Raw genomic sequence first — 20,378 nt, 5'->3', positions numbered from 1 at the left:
TCATCGCACAGTAGTACCGGTGATACCGGTAAGCTGCTGTTGACAAGATTGTATAGAATTTGGGCTTACCCGAACCCCAAGTCCCGTGACATACCGTTGCGTTGAAGCCCCATGGCTGCCTTCGCTGAAACCACTTTTAGGAATAGACTTTCGCTTCGTGTCACAGCCTTCGGCAGAGGCAGCGCCTTTGTTCGCCGGAGGCGAGCTGGGTGAGGCAGGACTCGTCTTCGCCGAAGTTGACATCCTAGCACTCGAGACGGCCGCAATCTTTGCTCCTGCATGCACCATTTCGAACAAACTCTGCTTCAAAATGCTGAAGTCGGTGGCTCTCTTACGTTACCGCTGATCCACGTGAATTAAGATTTGCTTGTGTAGCGTTTAAACAAGAACAAGAACGCGTTAAAAAGATCTGCAGACTTAGATTGAAACCCCGGAATAGCCCTGTCTATTCCAAATCTTGTAATATTGACACGCGTATTTTAGTCATCTATTTTTTTTCCGGTGGCCGTTTTTTACCGGCAAACCATTATAAGCAAATTATTGCTGGTGCAAGGGACGCCTTCATGCGCCGACCCTATGACGAAAGAATCTTGTCCAATCAAAGTGCTTGCGTGCGCAAATTGTGGTGTAATCTTTGGAACGTACGCGAGCCTCCACGATTACGCCGGAACCTACGATGAGTCGTGTACAAACAGTCAGCGTAACGGGTGTTCAACTGTATATCAAATTTCGACAACTGACGACATTGTTCATGGCTATCAAATTGTGCCTTGTCTGTCACTTGTTTCACTGGGCACAAATTCACCCAATAGAGCGTTAAATTCAATATTTGCAGTTTTTCTACTGCCTGGTTCTTATCCGTTAATACAGCGAGACAATAATGTGTAGCGTCACTGCTGCAATTGAGCTATCTGGCGAAAACTCGAGTAACTTACATAATGTTACAGTTACAACACAACTATCTTCCTCCCATAACCATATATGCCTAACAACATTGAATAAGCCTACCCCCAAAGCAAAAGCGAAAAAAGTGTGATACCCGTCATGAGCCCCAGCTAGCAGCTGTCCCAGTCACGCGGGAGGAGCCACTTAAACAATTTAAAAGTTAGTGTTCAAGTCTACGGAATGTAAACAATGGATATTTTTATTTAGGCAATCAATATTTTTGGCAATTTTTATTCAGAAATCACTCTTTCACGAAGCGTAAGTATGAAGTTTATAGCTCCATACTTATCATTATGAAAGGATATTACATTTCGGTGTACTGCACCTAATACAAATAAATCGTTCAAAAAGGAGCAATTGCAGTAAAAATTTATGACGTCATGGCTAGCTCATGCATGAAGTTCACAGCGGCGTCACCACCCGTCTGTCATGTCCACGTGTTTTCCAGCCTATTAGGCCTCTTGAGACGGTAAGAGTGAGCTTTCTTATATTCCATGCAAGGTTAAGTTACAAAGACAGCTCAAATATATTTTTCTCTTTAGTGTTCCTTTCAATTCAGAAAAAGATTGGTCCTGCAAGAAGTCAACAAATCACCGTAAATCTTGCAGGTGCCATGTACTAGTATTAAGTACCGCAGCTGTGAGTTCAAATCTTTAATCTTTTTCATAGAGATGGAAATGACAAATTATATAAAGATTTCCAGAAGCATGACGTCCAGCCAAGCCACCTTTCCTGTGCTGGCATTGAAGCATCCGAAAATAAAAAGAAAGACAACACAAAGGTCAGCGACTGTCAAAAAGCTGCAACTAGAAGCAAATTGATGGGTGTAAGCAAGTTGTGTTCACCGTAGTGGCACGTAGTGGCACTTTTGCTCATAACGACTATACTTGTTAAAGGTACAAAGTTCCGGCAAGAGCGGCGCGCTGAGTTTGTAGGAAAAGCAATTTCCCTGCAGTTTTTGAAGCAAACCAAAAGGGCAGCGTTCAACACTGTTTTCATGCAGAGATGTACTCCCTCAAAGGCTGCGCAGAAATTCAAGCTGGTTTCCTGTGTCATCCAGTCTGCTTCTGTAGCATATAAGGGCGCACAAACGCATTGGACATTGACACGAAGCATGGCTGAAGTTCAAAACGAGCTCTCTGTTCATGAAATTGTAATTGATATCCTTATCACGAAGACACCTGACAGATTCTGAGAAGCATACAGATAATCCGAAGAGATTTAGACGATGTATTTTGTATATTGCACTGTATGTCTACAGTCCATGTTTCATACCTCCCCCCCCCCCCCTCCCACTAATGCTCAGAAAGGTTGGAGCCTGTATAAATAAATAAATAGACTGCGCCGGAGATTATAAAGGCCATTGCAAATGTGAACTTCGAGGACCTTACGAACCTGTTATGCATTGCTTGTTCCTCGCCGTCTGCGCTTAGATTGCCTCGTGCAAAAAAAACTTTCCAAGCTGAAGCACATAACAACGCCACTTACAACGCCACTTATTCACAACAGGTAATTGTCGCGAAAAGACCTCTAGAAAATAAATAGTTCTGTTTTCTTGACATCTTGATATGGAAATGGCCAATGTCCAACAAAGCTTCAAGCATCCACATTATGTGTAACTAAATCAAAAGCACCCTCTTTTGGCTACCCAGTGTTCAGTATTTTGTTATTGCTGTGCTTCTTCACATCGCCATTAAGGCTATACTACCTTCGTGACCACGGAGAACGAAGCGGGAAGTGGAATTAGCTAGAGGACGGGGATGGAAGTGGTGAGGAGTCAGTGGCCAAGGACGTAAGGGCTTAGGGTGCAGAATAACTTTGGCTTCTCCACTGCAGTCAACTTCACGAACAGACTCTTTTCATAATTGTGAAGCTAGCTTTCTCACCAGACAGCTTACCAAGCTAAGAGCGCAGCAGTTGCTATGTTCACGTGTGTGCTTCACTAAATACAATATTGTAATGTGGCTCCCACGGTGAACAACATGCGACAGTGAAGGGTTAGCACGAACACGCTGCAGTTCGTGTCTTGCATTCAACGTTGTTAGGGTCCCACATTATTTCAGCTATTGTGATGCGGCAAAGCGCACTTACAAAAGAGGAAAGAAAGAAAAATCCATACTCAAGCAATGCCCACTTTGTCATCATCACACGTACCTTGGTGCGAGCCTAAGTCCGCGGCGTTGTCGTTAGAGCGCGGTGACCTGGGCGACATTTGTCGTTGCGAAGAACCCTTCATATGACCTCCGACAGGTGACACGTAGCCCGGGGGTGCCGCGGGCTGGGAATGCTGAGAGATTCTGCTCTCGAAAGAAGCTCTCGAACCCTCCTTGTGGCCCTCCGCCTTTCCCGGCTTCGACTTCTTCGCCGTGAGCTTTCGCAAGTGCATGACAGCAGCTGTTGCCGGCAGTGGTACGAATTATTCTTGTTCTTCGAAGTCACGAGACGCTCGGTTGGGCGTGCGGTTGATGATGATGATGATGATGATGGCCTCATGTTATGGCGTGCGGTTGATGATGATGATGATGATGATGATGATTGCCTCATGTTATGGCTCGTACCCACGCTGGGGGATTGGCCAAGAATTGCGTGCTGAAACGTTCACCTACACTGTAAACACAAATGAGCCCATATGGGCGTTTTAACAGTTGATATGCCATTTCTCCCCCCTAGCTTAAAATGAGTACTCCCACGAGAAGAAGTAAAATAAGCTAGAACCATTATTGTACCCCCGACCCCATTTGAAGGGGCATTGCGGTTGTAAAAGGGGGGTTTTCAAGGAATAACGGTGGCGTAGGGGAAATTGAGACGAGCCAAACAGAGAAAAGAATAACTCAGCCATGACCAACAAGGCAGTCAGCCGCAGCGACAATTTCAGTAGGATTATTTCTGCAGTCAGATTCGAAATATCCCGCGCAATGTGTGTCGGCGCTGTTTTTCTGTTCGGAGTAGCCGCGCCTTGGTGCTGCAGAGGACGCCGAAGTCGGAACTACGCGCGGAGGAACACCAGCCTTCGGAGCGCGCGCGCGCGCGTTGAAGGCTGCGGTCGAGCAGCCATTTGCCAGCGATGGGACATTCTTCTACCGTGGTTGATGTTTCTCACTGCTTTGAACCCCCAAGACTCCACGGTAAGTGACTTTGAACGATTATTACATGTTCTATGAGTGTGCATGTGTTATAAGTGAGGAGACGCGCTGATATGACTTATTGAAGGTCTCGGTACAACATGGCGCGACAGTTGGCCGTCCAGAACCATTTTGCACGATCACTGTGTTTCTTCGAGCTTTGTCGTAATCGAGGCGACTTGAGTGCTCAGAGTCAAGCGAGTGTACTTAAAAATTAGGATTTTATATAATGAGGGACTTTGCCGCGTCTTTAATTGGGCGGATGTGAGCATTCGACATGATCCCCGAAGCGCAAGCCACTACCATAATAGTTACGTGCAGTGCGAGGTGAGCTAAGCTTCGCCGCCTAACCGCGGCCTGAAAATGTGGCGGCTCGTTAAGGGTTTACTGCGGTGCGCGTGTGTGAGTGTTTGTACAGCGATCATTTGAGCGAGAACCGGCGGCGCTTCTTTGTGCGCGGTATCTGCTAGCTGGCGCGTACGTGGCGCCAATCCCCTAGCTCGTGCGATTGTGTGCAGTAGGTCGCCCGCTTAGCGCGCATTGTGCAGATTTGCCAGTACGCTCCTTTCTATCGTCTGTGTCTCTTCGCGCCCACGTCGTTGATTGTGCAGGCAGTGCGCGACTGCGGCACGTAGCATGTAGAGCCTGCGCCCGTCGACTTTGATCTACGGGCGTGAAATGTCGGCGGCGCGTTTGTGGTATTAAAAGCGTGTGGTGAGCTTCCAACGGCACCACGGGTCAACGCCGCATGAGCTGCCGGTCATAGTATAAGAACCTCTTTATTGTTAGCGTACTGCTTGGCGGTAACAGGTGTCCTGCTTGGGTTCAGATTACTGGATATGCCGTCACTTGAACCTCGGCGGCCGGAGCAGGTGAGTACCAGTGGCGCCGGCACCTTGGCGGGCAGAAAACGGTGCCCGTGCCGTGACGAGATATATCAATTTACGCGATAGCATTGCCGGTGATAGGTCATACGGGCGCGTCGCTCCATGCCTGTGTTCTTTGCTGAGGCCGCCACTACGCCTGCGGTGCACTTACTACGCTATATCTACATAGTCGATGCTTGTGCAATGTTGTTATTCAACAGCTGCAGCTGTGCTCTGGATACCTGAACTTGTTTAATGTGTAATTACTTTGCTGCTGTGCCATTGCGTATTGAGTACAGATATATAGTATTCAATTCTAGGTGCCAAATTCACACAAAGAAGTTGCGCTTTTCAACTCAGGGTCATATCACACATCACAGCGTCATCCTATATTGCACGAGTATTAATAACAAAATTTCTGTTGCTGGTGAGAAAAAAAAAGGCAGACCGATCAACCTGTAACCTGTATCTGTGAGAAAAATGTGCTTCAAGTCCGCCATTGTCTATAAAAAAAGTACTACCTTGGTATTCAATGTCAGTAACACTCATAAGTTATGCATCCTTTTGTGTGAAATAATTTGTCTTAGAAGCCATTCATTGTAAGGGATCAGTAAACATCTCATAGCTTAAGTAGTGCATATGTGCATGAGTTGGGCAAAGGTATTGGTTTGTAAAGAGCAAAGCCATTAAGATATAAAATATTGGCAAGCTTAGTTTAACAATAAGCTGACGAATATACAAAACCTAATGTAGCAGCAGATGTTCTCCAAGATAAGCTTGTGACCAGCTTTTTTGTGTTCTGTGTGATCATTGTAGTGTCAAATTTTTCATTTTTATTTCAGGACTGCGGCTGCGGTCGTTTCATTGCCAACTGTGAGGATGAAGCAGCTTCATGGCCGGAGATCGGGCGCCTCCCATCAGTTTCCCTTTTCAGCAATAGAGGCCTTGGTATGCTCTTACCTAGAGTTTGCTTTTTTACCCTGTATGTTTTGAGTGCAATGGCTAGTTTAGCGGCATTACTTAGAGTGATTGGTGTGACACCTGTTCCATAGGAGGTATGCAGGTTATCCCACGTAACTTTAGCAAACTTTTAAAAATATGAATATGGCACCTAGCTGCACAGAACCTATGTAATGTTGTTTCCTGTCTCTTGGAAATACTTGGATTTGCTGCATTTTGCCTAATTACCTAATTAGTCTTAATCAATTAATCAACTTCTCAAATGTAATTAGATAAAAAGTCTCAATTATAAAATTGTAGAGCATCATGAAAATTTCCCAGTACAGCTATCTGTGGCTCAATATGTGCTACATTATGTGTTTTTAGAGCATGAAAGAAGCCTGAGAATCTCGCAAAGTGCCTTGAGTATGTTTCTGTGTGACAGTGCCTGTGTTGTGTTCTTCCTTCAGTCCTCGTCTTTTGCGCTGTACTAACAGTCGACCTCGAGTGGCCATTCCCGTGGCAGTCTTGCATGTATTGAGTGCTTGCCCTGTATAGGCATGTGTGTTTCCAGTAAGAAAAAAATACTGAAGGAGCCCAACGTGATGTATTTCAGGACAAGTGTATGGTGTAAATTACTATTTGAGAATAAAATAAACTGAAACAAGACTTCACAGTAGAGGTATGCAGGTGTGTGCATCAGCATAATGACGAAAACCTCATGCAAGTTTAGAAAAATATTCATTAAGTTAGTTTCTGTCATTCTTCTCTGTCACATTATTATTGCAAAAATGTGCTCTCTAGTATTGCACGATTAAAAACACAGTTCAAGTACATCATTTGCTGGAACCTTGACATTCATAGCAACATAGAGAGGAATGGTTAAAAATTTGCTTTGCTTCTCTGACCTTCATTTTAGGTCCTTCTCATGTTTGCTAAGCTTCTTAAACTATCATAGACCCCTTCCAGGGTTTACAGGCAGCTTGAGCACATTGTGCCAGATTGTGGAGAAGCTGCAGAGGTCGCAGTGTGTATAGTGGTGTCCGGTAAATGCAAGTTTATTGCAAGATGCATTATGCTCAGTACCAATTATATTAAGTTATAATTTTAGCAAAAATCTGTTTTCCAGATATATATCAATGTGTATCCAAAGAACTGCACTTTTTAAAAGTTGCTCATTCTCTGTCTACTGTTCGGTGTTGTTAAATGCATGTATGTTGGACAGCATAGTGCTTGGCCTTCAGCTGAAGGTAGTAGTGTAGGTAGTAGGTAGTAGTGTAGAAAGTGGTAGCAGTAGTAGCTTTATGCATGTGCATAAAGCTGCAGTAAGCCAAATGTGAAAAGATAAGGGCTAATATGATACAGCCATGTAGCAATATTTACGCAAGCAAACTGTTTGATGCAATGCCTAGGAAAGTAAGCAAAAATATAAGAATGTGCTTATACGATAAACAGTACCTATGTTTCAGGCGCATGGCCTTCTACCGCCATATTCCATAACAGTTCATTATTTAACACTTTAAAACTACTTGCCCTGTTTATGTCTAACTGCTCTAAATTCGAAAATTTTCATTGATTGCACTATGAAGGCTTTGGCCGTGGCTTAAGTTACTGCCAGAATTAAATATATAGTTCTGGCCGTCCTATGTGTGATAACAAAAAGCCATTTTGGAATCAGGTGACTGTTATGCAGTATGCTAAGTGTGCGTATTAGAACAGCCACTTATATTTTCATTGTAACCATGTATAAAGTATGTATGTACACATCACGAAGCCATAGACTGTGTACTCTTAATTGGAGGTGTTATTGTGTGGAGTAGGTTTTTTTGTAAGCATTGTCTAGAATTTGCACTACATTAAGGTGTAGTGAAGCCAAGCGAAAAATATTGACAAAATGGCTAAAGTACATTCTTAAGAGTATTAAGCGAACTTAGATGACTTTACAGCATGTAGTAAAACAAGAATGGGAACTGAAGTGCTTAATTTTTGTTCATTATTACCATATGGCACCAACATGCAAGGAAGACAAAAAAGGAAGAGAAGTGAAGTGCACTAAAGGGCAACTCGCTCCTGATGGGAGCTGCATTCACATCTACATGATGCATGCAATCTTTGAGTTATAGCAGCAGCTAACCACCTGTTCACTTTGTTGCACATTTGTATTTTTTACATACTAAGTCTGGCCCTGGAAGTGTTAAGCAGTGCCACTTGTGGCATTGGTGCTGCATGCAAGACATCCTTCTAACCACAGGTGTTATGTATTATGTAAACCTAAGTTCTTTTAAATTCATGTAACCCACAAAAGTTCCATTTGAAAGGATGTGCCATATTTGCCACCACTGCCATGAGTAGCATTGGCTGACAGTCACAGGGCGAGACATTAACCTTGCTCAGCTATTATGCAAAACTATTTTACATACAAATGTGGTAATTAGTATACATGCCGAAAGCCTCACAGAATAAAATTTTTTATTCGCATCTTACAACGATTGTTATTTTGCTTTAACTCAGGAGGCCTTTCTACCTGCGTTGCATCCTGTGGCTGGACCACTCCAACGATCTCGGCAGAATCGTTACACAGGTGTGTTCTTTTGTGATTCTCAGTACTGATATTTTCTAGTTTACGTTCAATGTAAATGCACAGATCAAATGAAAAACAGGTTAAAAGATAAGCTCACAGGCACTCTATCCAAATGTTTGTTAGGAAGGAAAATCTTTTTTACAAGTTGTCGTTATAGCAACACAAGAGAGTGTGCACATCACACCACCAGTACCTAGCAAGCAACAGCATTATACCTTAGAAGAAGCCAAAACATCAGGCGAAAACCTGTACTAAACTAGGGACTGTATTAAGACCTTTCCGAGGCTTAAACTACTTCTTGGGTTACTCTGTCTAATTGCTTGAACTGAACTGACGTGTCCTGCAAAACAGTTTGCATTCGCATTTGATACAATTTGCAGCAAAATATGAACAAAGGGCTGCAATACTCTAAGGGCCTACTATTGAAGTTGCAACCAGTCTTCCCAGTGTACTGCAGCCTCAGGAACATGAAATGTGGTACACTGTACCACATGCACACACAACAAATTTTAATCCATGGGCATCTGTACACTGTGCTTGTGCAGGACTGCGCAACTGGCTGTTTATTCGTGACTGAAACAGCTACGTACATCAAGACTGTATTGGGAAGCCACCATTTTTTTCAGTCAGTGTAACAGTCCATAAACATATGGATTTCCATGAGCATTTTGTCTGCCACACTTTTCTTTGTCGTTTTTTTTTTTTGCACTCCAGCTTTGATGGCTACAAGACACATCAGGCTGGCTGAAGAGACAGTGGTAGCCTAGTAGGTGGCCTCACAAAGTTGTTATTTTGATTTTTAAGAGCCGACTTGCTTTGGACAATGCTGAATAACACATCAAAAGGCACGGGATTATTGACAAGGTTAGAATGACCTTGAAAGAAGTTTAAGGCTTCTTTTTAACTCTGATCTGTCTGCTGAGACCAAATCATGTCAGCTTTTAATGAAGCAGTGTTCAGGTTGGAAAGCTGCAAGGCTGTGTGGGTACTCAAACACCATCATTGCTTCATATAGCTGAAGTTGCTGTGACATCAAGGCAGAAGCAAATGACATGGCAAAGGAAAGGTTGGTCGACAAAGGACTCATTGGCAATTATGTAGGTTCAAGGGCTATTGCACTGAGTAAGAAAATGTGTTCCTGATACAGCGTGAACAGTGTTAATGCTGAAGAACAAACTGGCACCATCTCCCCAGTCCTACACAAGCACGTGCATAGAAAGGGATGCCTGTTGGCCTTGAGGGCCACCACTGGAGGGATCACCTGCTATCGCTATGACATAGAATGTGACATCAGATGACTATAGTTCACACCTTTGCTGCAGCTCGCTGGCTGGGCAATTGAAGCCTTGATTGTAAGGATGAAAAGTTTCAATCACAAGGTGGCAATTTAGTTGCCAACTCTTACAGCATGGTTCACTACTCAGTGCTGCAGTGCTGGACGTATTTGACCAAGCCTGGTGCGAGTTCTCATGAGTACCCATGTTGAAGCTGCCGCTAGATACTTAGTTGATAAAGTCACTGAAAATGAAATTCGGTCATCGAAAGAGTCATGAAAACGATGCACACAAGGCTTGTAGCGTGCTTACTTGGTATGGCCTCAGTCAAGACACCCTGTGTAGAGATGCTGGCAAAAGTGCAGCAGAAGTGTGGATTGAGGAGAAAAAAATATAAGCTGTTCAAGTTCCACATATAACAAACTGATAATAAATCGCCGTTCAGCAAGAACTCCGGCAAAAGGGGCAAGCCGCACTCTCCACAACGAATGCTATAAAAACAGTACTGTTATTGCAGCAAAATTGCCTATAGCTCTTTTGATAGCTTGATAGCTGGTAGCTACTTGATGGTAGCACTTGATAGCTGGTATCACACAATGTTTTCTATGCCACGAAAATATTCCAGCACGTAGGGGCCACAATTCTCCTAGAGGCCAATACAGACACAGGTTGCCAGCAAGCATGGACTAAAGATTTTTCCGTTTGCATTGATGTAGTCTACCACATTTTGTTTTCTTGGGTGCACAGTCACACTAGGGTAACAATTTTCTGCCTTAATATTCATCGCAGGGAGCACTGCAGCCAGCTAAAGCGAGTTTTTTGTTCACACATTGCCACAGATGCGGCAAGATGTAGACTTGACCCATTTTTCTAGGCACATTTGTTAAGTTCAAGAAAGAACACAGAGTAGCTTAAGAACTTTATTCCTTCTAGATTTAAGGCGTGGGGCCAGGTATTAACCATTGTTTTAAGAATTTTACCAAACCGGGAAAGATTCTTTCTTGAAAGTCTTCTCATATCAGCTTGATACAGTCCCTGGCTTAGTATGGGTGCATGTGCTGTGGCTTTGTTTTAGTCTGTTTAAAAGGTCGTTTTCCTTTTGAGTGTTCCAGTCGCAAAGAAATCACAAATATATTTTGATTTCAGGAACCCTTGTGACATTACACAATTCCTTTACATGTTGCAACCAAGCTTATTTTTCAAACACATGCCTTTCTTTCAGCATGAAAAAAACATCTTCGATGAAACAAGGCAAAAATGGCTGCTTATGCATTTGTACGATATTCCAACTGAGAGGGGTGAAAAGTAATAAAATGTTCTACTTTCATAATTTTTCTACCATGTGTACAACATTTCTTAATAGGCATGAAGCAAATTCACTTTTATCACTAGCCTATTACAGAAACAAAAAATGACAAACTGAGCTTTTAAGGGGGCCCTCAGAAGGGCCCAGTTCGTGCGTCTTCTTTTCTAGCGCCATGGCTGTGAGCGCAGCTGAGCACATCTGCAGCCTGCACACCCTGTTCTAGAGGTGATCTGCTGCGTGTGGAAAGACTAGACGTGCTGATATGGCGTGGTACTGTGTGCACAGTCTTCCCACGTGTTTAGTACACGGGGTTGCATAATCTGTAGTTTCAGAGATGCATTGAAGTTTGAGACAGACAAAGCATTCGCCTCCACTGCCAGCACTTTTCATGATAGTGTCGTTCCACTGTGTGTGGCAGTATCAAAGAGGACGGGGTGGATGCGAAAGCAAGGCTGGGTTTGCTTCATGCTACCTATGTGAAGGTATCGTTAACACACCGTTAAACCGTATCTTTGGTCGCTGACTCTCAAATTCAAAATTTTTTTCTCACTCAGATTTGTGTTTTCTGACTGCAGCCCTTTCCGTGGGAAAACAATCCATTTGCAAATGTACTTATTTGACTAAACGGGCGAATCTGAGTACAACAAACCAAATTGCTGATTTTAATGCATTCGTTATGTTGGGGTTCCTTTGTATATGACTCCAGAAAAAGCCGACCATTGTCTGCTCACACTCCGCCGCGCCCACCCACATAGGAATAAACTTAATTTTGGTTGGCCACGATGCTTATCGGTGTAGTAGCTGTCGTGTGTCCACCCATACACATTTTGTTGGCTTCCCGAAAACCTCAAAGAACAGCTGTATTTTGCTTATGTGCATTCACTAATCAAATAAGTACATGTTTGCTAGAATCCCCATAATATTGAGTCAGCTGGTCTGCTTGAAAATGTTCAAAATATGGCAGTTAGATTTGTAATAGGAAGTCATACTAAAAGGCTTTGTATTACTGAGAGTAAGGGTAAGCTGCAATGGCAGGATTTAAAAGACTGGGAAATCTCTTCAGTTAAAATTATTTCAAGCATATACTGTTCCAAACATCTAGAGATAGAGAAATTCATATCAGGCTATCATCATACCTCACAAGAAAGAGATTACACTAAAAAGGTTTATTAATTTCCTTTTACTTATAGGTGATGCCTCACATTGTTTTTTCCTTGGACCAAAGGGACTGCAAGGTTTTTCAGCCTGCAATTGTTTGCATAGTTTTCAAAGATAATTCCCTCCCTGCTTTGTGTGCTTGATTTGAATGTAAGTTACATTACACAGAATGTATACCCCCCCTGCAATGCCAGTACAGGCGAAGCAGGCACTAAATGAATAACCACGAAAGGATTTTGGAGCGAGCAAAAATGACATGTGCAATAGATATGCGTAGATGTCCCGTTGGTGTTGCTGTCAAACAAGAAATTGGGATATCGAGGAACTGAGCAAAGTAACTACATGTGTGCTTGCCAAACTATAGCTGTCATTTACACCTTGATTGTGACTTAGCTACCAAAAGAAGTTTTTTTGTCTTGTTCTTTTTCTGTTAAAATGTACTTTTTTCTTTGTCTACTTTCGTTTGGGTTTTTGTAGCTATATCGTGCACATGGGACCAATAATGCCGTGTGGAAGTTAGTGGTTGTTGGTATTTCTCACTGCCTGTCGTTTGTTCAATGTGTGTACTAAAGTCAATAGAGCACCAACCAGTATAAACCAGTGTGTTGAATTTGTTTTCTTGTTTTAGTACAAATGATCTGACTGGTTATGTGCCCAAATAAACAATTAGATTATAAAAAAGTTCATCAGAACATGTCATGCATTTTACTTATAATTACCCTATTTCAACTGCAGAACCCACATATTAAGGCATGTAGATTTAAGTAGAACAAGCCTTTTTGCAATCCTTAGTTCTGAATAGGTGAGAGCAGTGCTAAGGACACAAAGTGAGTCCACATGGATAAATGGCATGGTGCACTGTGCACTGACTAATAATTGATGTGTTTTCGCAACAGACAAGCAAATAAATATCCAGTAATGCCTTGTCAAAGGCACGAAAGCTCATAAAGAGGCAGGGGGTGGTCAGATACAAATGTGCCGTGGTTTCAGGTTTGTTAACAAGCATACCACTTTTCTGTAACTTCAGAGAACAGGTGCTGCGCTGACACATTAATCTTTTTTTTTTTTTCTTGTTGTTATTTTGTGGGATTTGATTAGTTTCTGGGTTAATGGTTGCTGCTTTCACTAACATGTGCACTTATGAAATTTGGGCTGTCATCTGCACTGTTTACAGTGTATGTACTCTTATGGTCACATTATAGTGGTGCTTAATCGTCAAGGCTCTCATTCAAATATAAGCTGGTCTGGTCTACATATGCTGTCCTTCATGCCAAAGGAAAAAGATATACTATGTTTGTGTCAGAAGGAAAGAAACTGAGACTGGTGTCTATTATTGCACATAAATCTATGCTTAGTTGCGTTAACATTTTTGCATAATTTCAACAACTTATTTAGTGCATTTCTGTAACATTCACACTCTTTCTTATCCACTTAGGTGTAAGGAATAAAGGCAAAAAAGTAAAGCATTGCAGTGGATTTAACTTAATGCTCTTGATTCTTCTTACCTTCTTGATAGCTTTTCTATTTGGAAGAGCATATGTACAAAAGCATGTTTTCACCAAATAGGCTGCTGTTTGGGAGGCTTTGCAAGCACCACTATAACGTGACAAAAGCAGTGTGTGGCCATTTGGTTATATAAATTCTGGTGTAATGACACCACAAAAGGTAAACAAAGATATGTACGCACATGACACAAGCACCGGATCTCACTTCAAGCTTTAAAGTAAGGAAACAGGCAATATTTAATAACAGGTGGAGACATGATGTGATGATATCTGTTAAAAGAAATTCTTTATGCAGTGCAACTAATGGATCACTGATACATTCGTCATTCTTTTTAAATATTGCAAGCCACAATTACCTTGCATGTTGTCAGGTCGTAATACCCGGCTACAACGCAAGTTTTGTGGAACACAGGACCGCAGTCACATTCTTTGCAGTATTTAACATTGTCTGATGGAGGATTGTTTCACACGGATGACTCATACTCCCTCAATATCCCTGATTTCGCATTAATAGAGCATCCCATCTGTCCAATGTAGGCACGGCCTTATCATGGCAGCAGACTACACAACGCTTGCGGCCTAGCTCACTAGATGCATATTGTGCTTCAACCACAACCAAGCTTTTCCTTTTTTTGGCTTCTGCCTTTTATTACAGCACAAAACTCTCCTAACAAGGGTCTGAGAAAACAATGATTTGCACAACTAAATTAGGCATGAATATGGAATATAATGAATGAGATGAAGTAAAAAAGTGGTTGCAGTTGTTTCGTATGCATTTGTAATTTTCATCGGTAATTGTGTAGCTGGTCTCTACGGGCAAAAATTTTTTTTTCTGTATGAAACGTGATGAGAGATTTGCTCTGATGAGAAAAAAAGACAAGCCAGGAAAACAAATTAATTTGTTGTGTGCAGCACAATTTGCAGGCGGTGCACTGTGCAACGGAGGTTATGTACAGTCAGCCATTCCCATCCAGTCATGCTTGCATTGCATACACACATTGTATTAATTTGAGATTGCGGCTAATGAAGTTTGTGTGGAATAACTCTCATTCGCACATAGTGATGCACTGCAAAATAGATTGGTTCGTTCCTGTGTTCACCAAAACTCGTAGCCAGAAATTATAAGCAGATGTACATAAGATAATTAAGCTTTGGCAGATTAGCACGAAAAGGACAAATGCATCAGTCAATCTCAGTTGCATTGCACAAAGAATTTGTTTTTGAATTAATGACATCACTTCCTGTCACTATGTGTTGTATATGATGTCTGTTTTCTTATTAAAGCGAGAGTTGAGGTTAGGCACTTGTGTCCTGCATGTATTTGTCTTCGTTTGCTTCTGTGGTGCCATTACACCAGAATAAGTTCATGACAGGAGCTGCCAGTCTATGCAGTTATACTACATTGGGCTCAGTACGCCTGGCGGCCTGAATGTGACGAGTGCGAAGTAGCAGTAAGAACTTCAGAAGGGTAGAATTTTGTGTCGGTGGCGCATATTACAGTATGGTGAAGCGCTATAGATGGAACAGTGTGAGGCGAGACAGATGGGAAAGTGCTACAGACAACTGTGAATGTTTACTGGAAAGTTTCGCTGCAGCAGGACAATGCATGCGTTATCCTGGTGCAGCAAAATTTGCCAATGTTCATAGTTGTCAGTAGCACTTCCCCATCTACATTACACTTCACCGTACACTAGTAGCAGTAACAACAGCAACCAACTGACCCGAGCAATAATGAAAGCCCACAGAATTGCCAAATTGTAGGAGAAATGTTTCAGTGTAACACATGTTTTGTTAACTGACAAGCAAATGGCATACATGTCTGCGAACCGATGATCAGACGCATTTTTCATGCACATACATTATTTTGTACAACTGCTTCCTGCTTTGGTTTTTTATGGCTTTCAGGAAGCATTCCAAAGTGCTTAACTGTTTGTCTGTTCTAGAATTGAATCTGTTCTCAGCCAGCACTATGTGGCATTACTGCATAAGCCCTTACTTCGTCAGTGTCCTTCGCACTGTTCCCAACTAAATATGAATAACCAAATAACCATGTTTTTAAATTTTCAGATTATGAAGAAAATACTCTTAATATGTATTTCATTAGAAAAATTTTCTCAATTTTAGGAAGAAGTCTGGCTGGCGCAAAATGGTGCAAAATGAAGAAATGGCACTCCACATCAATTCATGTTTACTTGTCGTCATAACCAGTCTGTTAGCTTAATTTTTGGTTCTTCCTATTGAATTCTCAAGAAAGGTACCAACTCTGTCATTCATTGAAAACAAATTTTTGCACTTGGGGATGCAGCCATGCACAAAGCCTTTGAGCTCATTAATATCTTTATTCTTTAAAGAAAGTGCAGCTCCTGCGTGGAGCATTAGGTTGAATGAGACGAGGGTAAATGAAAAGATGGCGAAATTAGTCGTCAACAGTTGTCCAACAAAGGAAGTCTCAAGCTGGAGGCAACATCTTTGCAAGAGAACCAAATGGCTCCAGCCTGAGACATTCGTTGTGCAACCTGGCAAGTCTCCTTCTCGAAATATTTCCTCTAGCCTGAGACCTATATCCATTCCACCACCCTTGGCCGACAATACACCTATACATTTGGCAACCCATGGAAAGGTAGCAAATTCACATTCAAGGAAAGGGAATGTAGTGTGCACCCTGGAAGGTAGCATGAACAGTATTTTATTTACTTAATGAAATGCAGATTTGCTATCCAATTACTTTATTTTGATCCCCGTTTTATAATTGGACAGCATGGTTCCTCAGAGAGAATAATAATTCGAAGCTCACACAATTTTGCTCCTTTATGTCTGTTAAATCTGTCCTGGTTGCTACACTATCAGCCCTGTCTGCAATTGCATAGCAGTGTTTTTAGCATGCATCCGAATTCAAAAGAATAGTTAGGCTTCTACCTCAGAATGTTTGCTACTGTGTTGCAGCTCGAATTCTATGTCTAGGTGGTCACTGTGATGCCATGTGCTATTAAATAAGACCAATATGCTATTTGAAGGGCAATTAAATGCAATCTCAAATGACCTCAGCTCGGGGAATGACACAATTGGAGGTCAATGTGATAAGGAGGATTTGATTTCTGAAAACAAGGCACTTAAACGGGAGAAAGCATGACTAATTTCGTCTAAAGATGCTGCTATTGGATATGATCAGGGAAGGTACTTGTTCGTGGTTGCATTTGCAACATGTTACATTGCTGGCTTTATATATTGCACTGGGTACAGTGAAATGTTGCTGCTTGCACAATATTCAACTAAACATGGTAGCCATGCTAATGTGTCCATGCAGAACACAACTCATCCACTATTATGGACTACAGTGGAATCTCGATAAACGAAAATCGCTTCGAAACTGCCGCTTAAATGGGACACCATCCTGATAATTGGTTGGCTCTCTGCAATGTCTCTCAGTAAATATAATGCCTGGTAAATGGAACCAATTTCCCTGGCACCTTGAGGCTCCATTTAAAGAGCACCCACTGTAAAAATATAGGGGGGATTGTGTTTGGAACTTTCGTAAATGTAGTTTTAAACAAAACCGCATTTCAGTGGGAGCGAAATGCAAAAGCACCCGTGTACTTAGGTGCATGTTAAAGAACCCCAGGTTGTCCAAATTAATTCGGGGTTACTCGCTATGGCATGTGTCATAATCAGAAGGTGGGTTCTGGTTCGTAAAATACAATAATTTTTAACAGCTTGCTCAGAAATCCAGCACTAAATTATGTAGCTTGTTTGTGTGATGAGTCCCAATTTCTTAATTTAGTACTTTGACATTTATCATATTTGTGTGCTAGTCCATGCAAACTACCACTGATCGGCCTCATTATACCAGCCACTGTTAATTAGGAATGGCTTAGTCAAGCAACTTAAACTTACAGCACAAACACCTAAGACGAACCACAAAAGGAAGATACGACACACACTGGTGCTAACAACTTTATTTCTTCGTCGTCGATGCAATATAAACCCTAGGCCACACTACCGCGCAGGCACTCGGATTACATTACAGAGATCTGCCAAATTATCACATATGCAAGCGTAGGAAGTCAAATTCAGATGGATGCAGGGACAAAGATATCTTACTAATGCAATTATCGCCCTGCCTTTCTTGTGGTAGGCCTCTAAGGCAAGCCGCACATGCTCATTCTTGCTTTTGCCAAGAATCGACGTCTCATCAAGTTGTGCCTCACAATTGTTGCAAGAGTTTATATGCGCACCAAGGTGCGCTCCTCTATCTACATTTTTGTTTACTTGTTGCGCATGTTCCCTGAGTCGCTCATTGACGCAATGCCCTATCTAGCCAAGCTATGTCTTACCACATGAGAGTGAATGGTATAAACCACGCCGACCGCGCACAACACGTATGAAGCATCATGCCGAATTTGGCATCCTCTGCCCTCTCCGCAGGTGCGGGAGCATAGCTTTAAAAGCTTGTTCGGTGCAGAAAACGCCAAAGGAACACTATGCCTGCAAGCAATTTTCTTGAGTTGATAGATGACCTTATGTGTTTAAGGGACCGCGCAGGGAACATGCACAAAAAGTAAACGAAAATGTAGATAGAAGAGTGCACATTGTTGCGCATATAAACTCTTGCAAAAATTGTGAGGCACGACTTGATGGGACGTCGATTCTTGGCAAAAGCATGAATGAGCTTGCGCGGCTTGCCTTAGAGGCCTACCACATAAAAAGGCAAAATGATAATTGCATCAGTGACATAGCTTTGTCCCTGCACCCATCTGAATTTGAGTTCCTACGTTTGCATATGTGATAATTTGGGAGATCTCTGTAATGTAATGTGTGCGCCTGTGCAGTTGTGTGGCCGAGGGCATATATATGCATCGACGACGAAGAAATAAAGAAGTTGTCAGTTAGCGCCAGCGTGTGTCATATCTGCCTTTTGCGGTTCATCTTAGGTGTTTGCGCTGTAAGTTTTAAGTTCAGAATTATGTACCAACTAGGATAAATGAAGTTTTACTCTTAGTCAAGCGAGCTCAATATATAGTCTGTGCAAAAGTGTGGAGTGTCAGTACAAAGCAACAGTTCAAACACATGGCTCTGTAGTTACAGTTCAGTATGAAAGGAGATAAGATTTCTTAGCATTTCTTTCATTTACTAATTTCATTGTGTTGGGACATGTAGAATACTAGCAACTGGCATGCTTACAATGTACAGTGCTCTTTTTTAAAATCCAGACAATTGTTTTACTGGGGCAGAAATGTGCTTTCTTTTGGGCCCGGAAGTGAACATATATTTCTTACATTTGGTGTAAAATAAATTTTCTTCACTGTCAGTGTGTGTCTCGTGCATTTTTCCTTTCAGCTAGTCGCAACTGCTCTCGAAGGCGTTTGCTGGCCTCGGAGGCACTGCCAAGCTAGGACGACTGTATCAAAGCTTTGCAAAGAGGGGCTCTGTGATCAGCGAAAGGGGAAAAAAATGAAGACGTGCGGTGACGGGTTCACTCGCCATTGGACCACGTGTGCGCGTGACTTGGTCGATTCAGCGGTGGCCCTGTGCCGTCGATTGGACCACGTGTGGCGAGCCCGCGGCGAAATGCTTCGTGGCGGTACGCCGCGCCTATGCAGCAGCAGACGGAACACCGCAGGCCAAGGTGTCGGACGCCGGCGTTCGCTCCGAGCAGGTGCTACGCCTGCTCGGGGGGCAGCTCACGGACGGCCGAGTTCCCTTGAGCCTTGATCGCCGGCGTTCGACATTTCGGCCTGCGGTGTTCCGTCTGGTACTGCGTAAGCGCGTGACCCGCGCCACCATGCATTTCGCTACGAGCTTGCCGCACCTAAACTAAAATGCCTTTAATTCCTTCACAATACTCCCATTGTACCTCCCAGTCAAATAGGGGGGGGGGGGGGGTGAAGTGGGCGTATTACGGTACCCCCGTTGTGTGCCCAATTAATGCCCACTTCAATGGGAGTTTTGTCGTACGCCCTTTCAATGGGAGCAAAAAGATGTACAAAAGGGAATGCGCTAGAGGACAAGCAAAAAACGCCCATCTGGGTGTTTTCTTGTTTACAGTGTAATCTTTTGAAGTGCTACTTATTCGATGAGAAAAAATATAACGAAAGAGAGATAAAAAAAAAAAAAACGTACAAGAACAAACAAAATACAAGACAAAAGTTAAAAAGTTATTCGTTTTGTTGACTGAATGTAACTGCAAACGGCATCAAATACGTCCCTGTGGCTGACCCCTATAACTGACGCACCGAAAGATAGTATGATTTCTGGTGATAATATTAACCCTAATTTTGCGAACGGAAGTTCTAGGTGTCTTTTTCTTAACAATTTGTATCGTCGACATACCAAAAAATAATGATCTAGTGATACGCGTGGTGCTTCTTCTTCATTCTCCTTTGTTAGAAGTGACGCTCTTGCTTATTCAGGGGAAATGAAAGCAATGCCGCGTGCATTCTTACGCGACAATGCTGTGCCCAACAACGCTTTTCTTTCATGTCGAGTGCGCCTACAAGAACCCAAATAGCACCAGGAATCAAAGCCTACGGGTGGCCTTTGACAATGTTCAGTGTGCGACCCGTTTGACCACAACAGAGTGCTACCTTCACTTGGTTTGGCATGAAATGTGGCTTTTCCCTTTTTACCGAGTTCGTGAAATATTAAGGCTGAACAAACTAGTAACTAGATAAGTAAAATAAAACCG

General features: G+C 42.5%; 1 long non-coding RNA gene across 2 annotated transcripts; it reads left to right on the top strand.

Annotated features, from left to right (window-relative positions):
* Positions 1 to 3,678: 3,678 nt before the first annotated feature.
* Positions 3,679 to 19,001, top strand: LOC126532404 (uncharacterized). Of its 2 annotated transcripts, none has more exons than XR_007599777.3 (4): positions 3,679 to 4,070; positions 5,776 to 5,881; positions 8,384 to 8,453; positions 15,821 to 19,001. It is a non-coding gene; the product is annotated as an uncharacterized lncRNA (long non-coding RNA). The 2 variants fall into 2 exon arrangements; XR_008612555.2 differs by lacking the exon at positions 15,821 to 19,001 and adding an exon at positions 12,224 to 14,809 and having other exon boundaries at positions 3,680 to 4,070.
* Positions 19,002 to 20,378: the final 1,377 nt, after the last annotated feature.

Source organism: Dermacentor andersoni, chromosome 5 (genome assembly GCF_023375885.2).
Source record: "Dermacentor andersoni chromosome 5, qqDerAnde1_hic_scaffold, whole genome shotgun sequence".
In the NCBI taxonomy this organism is placed as follows: Eukaryota; Metazoa; Arthropoda; class Arachnida; order Ixodida; family Ixodidae; genus Dermacentor; species Dermacentor andersoni.
This window is presented reverse-complemented; position numbering and strand designations above follow the sequence as displayed.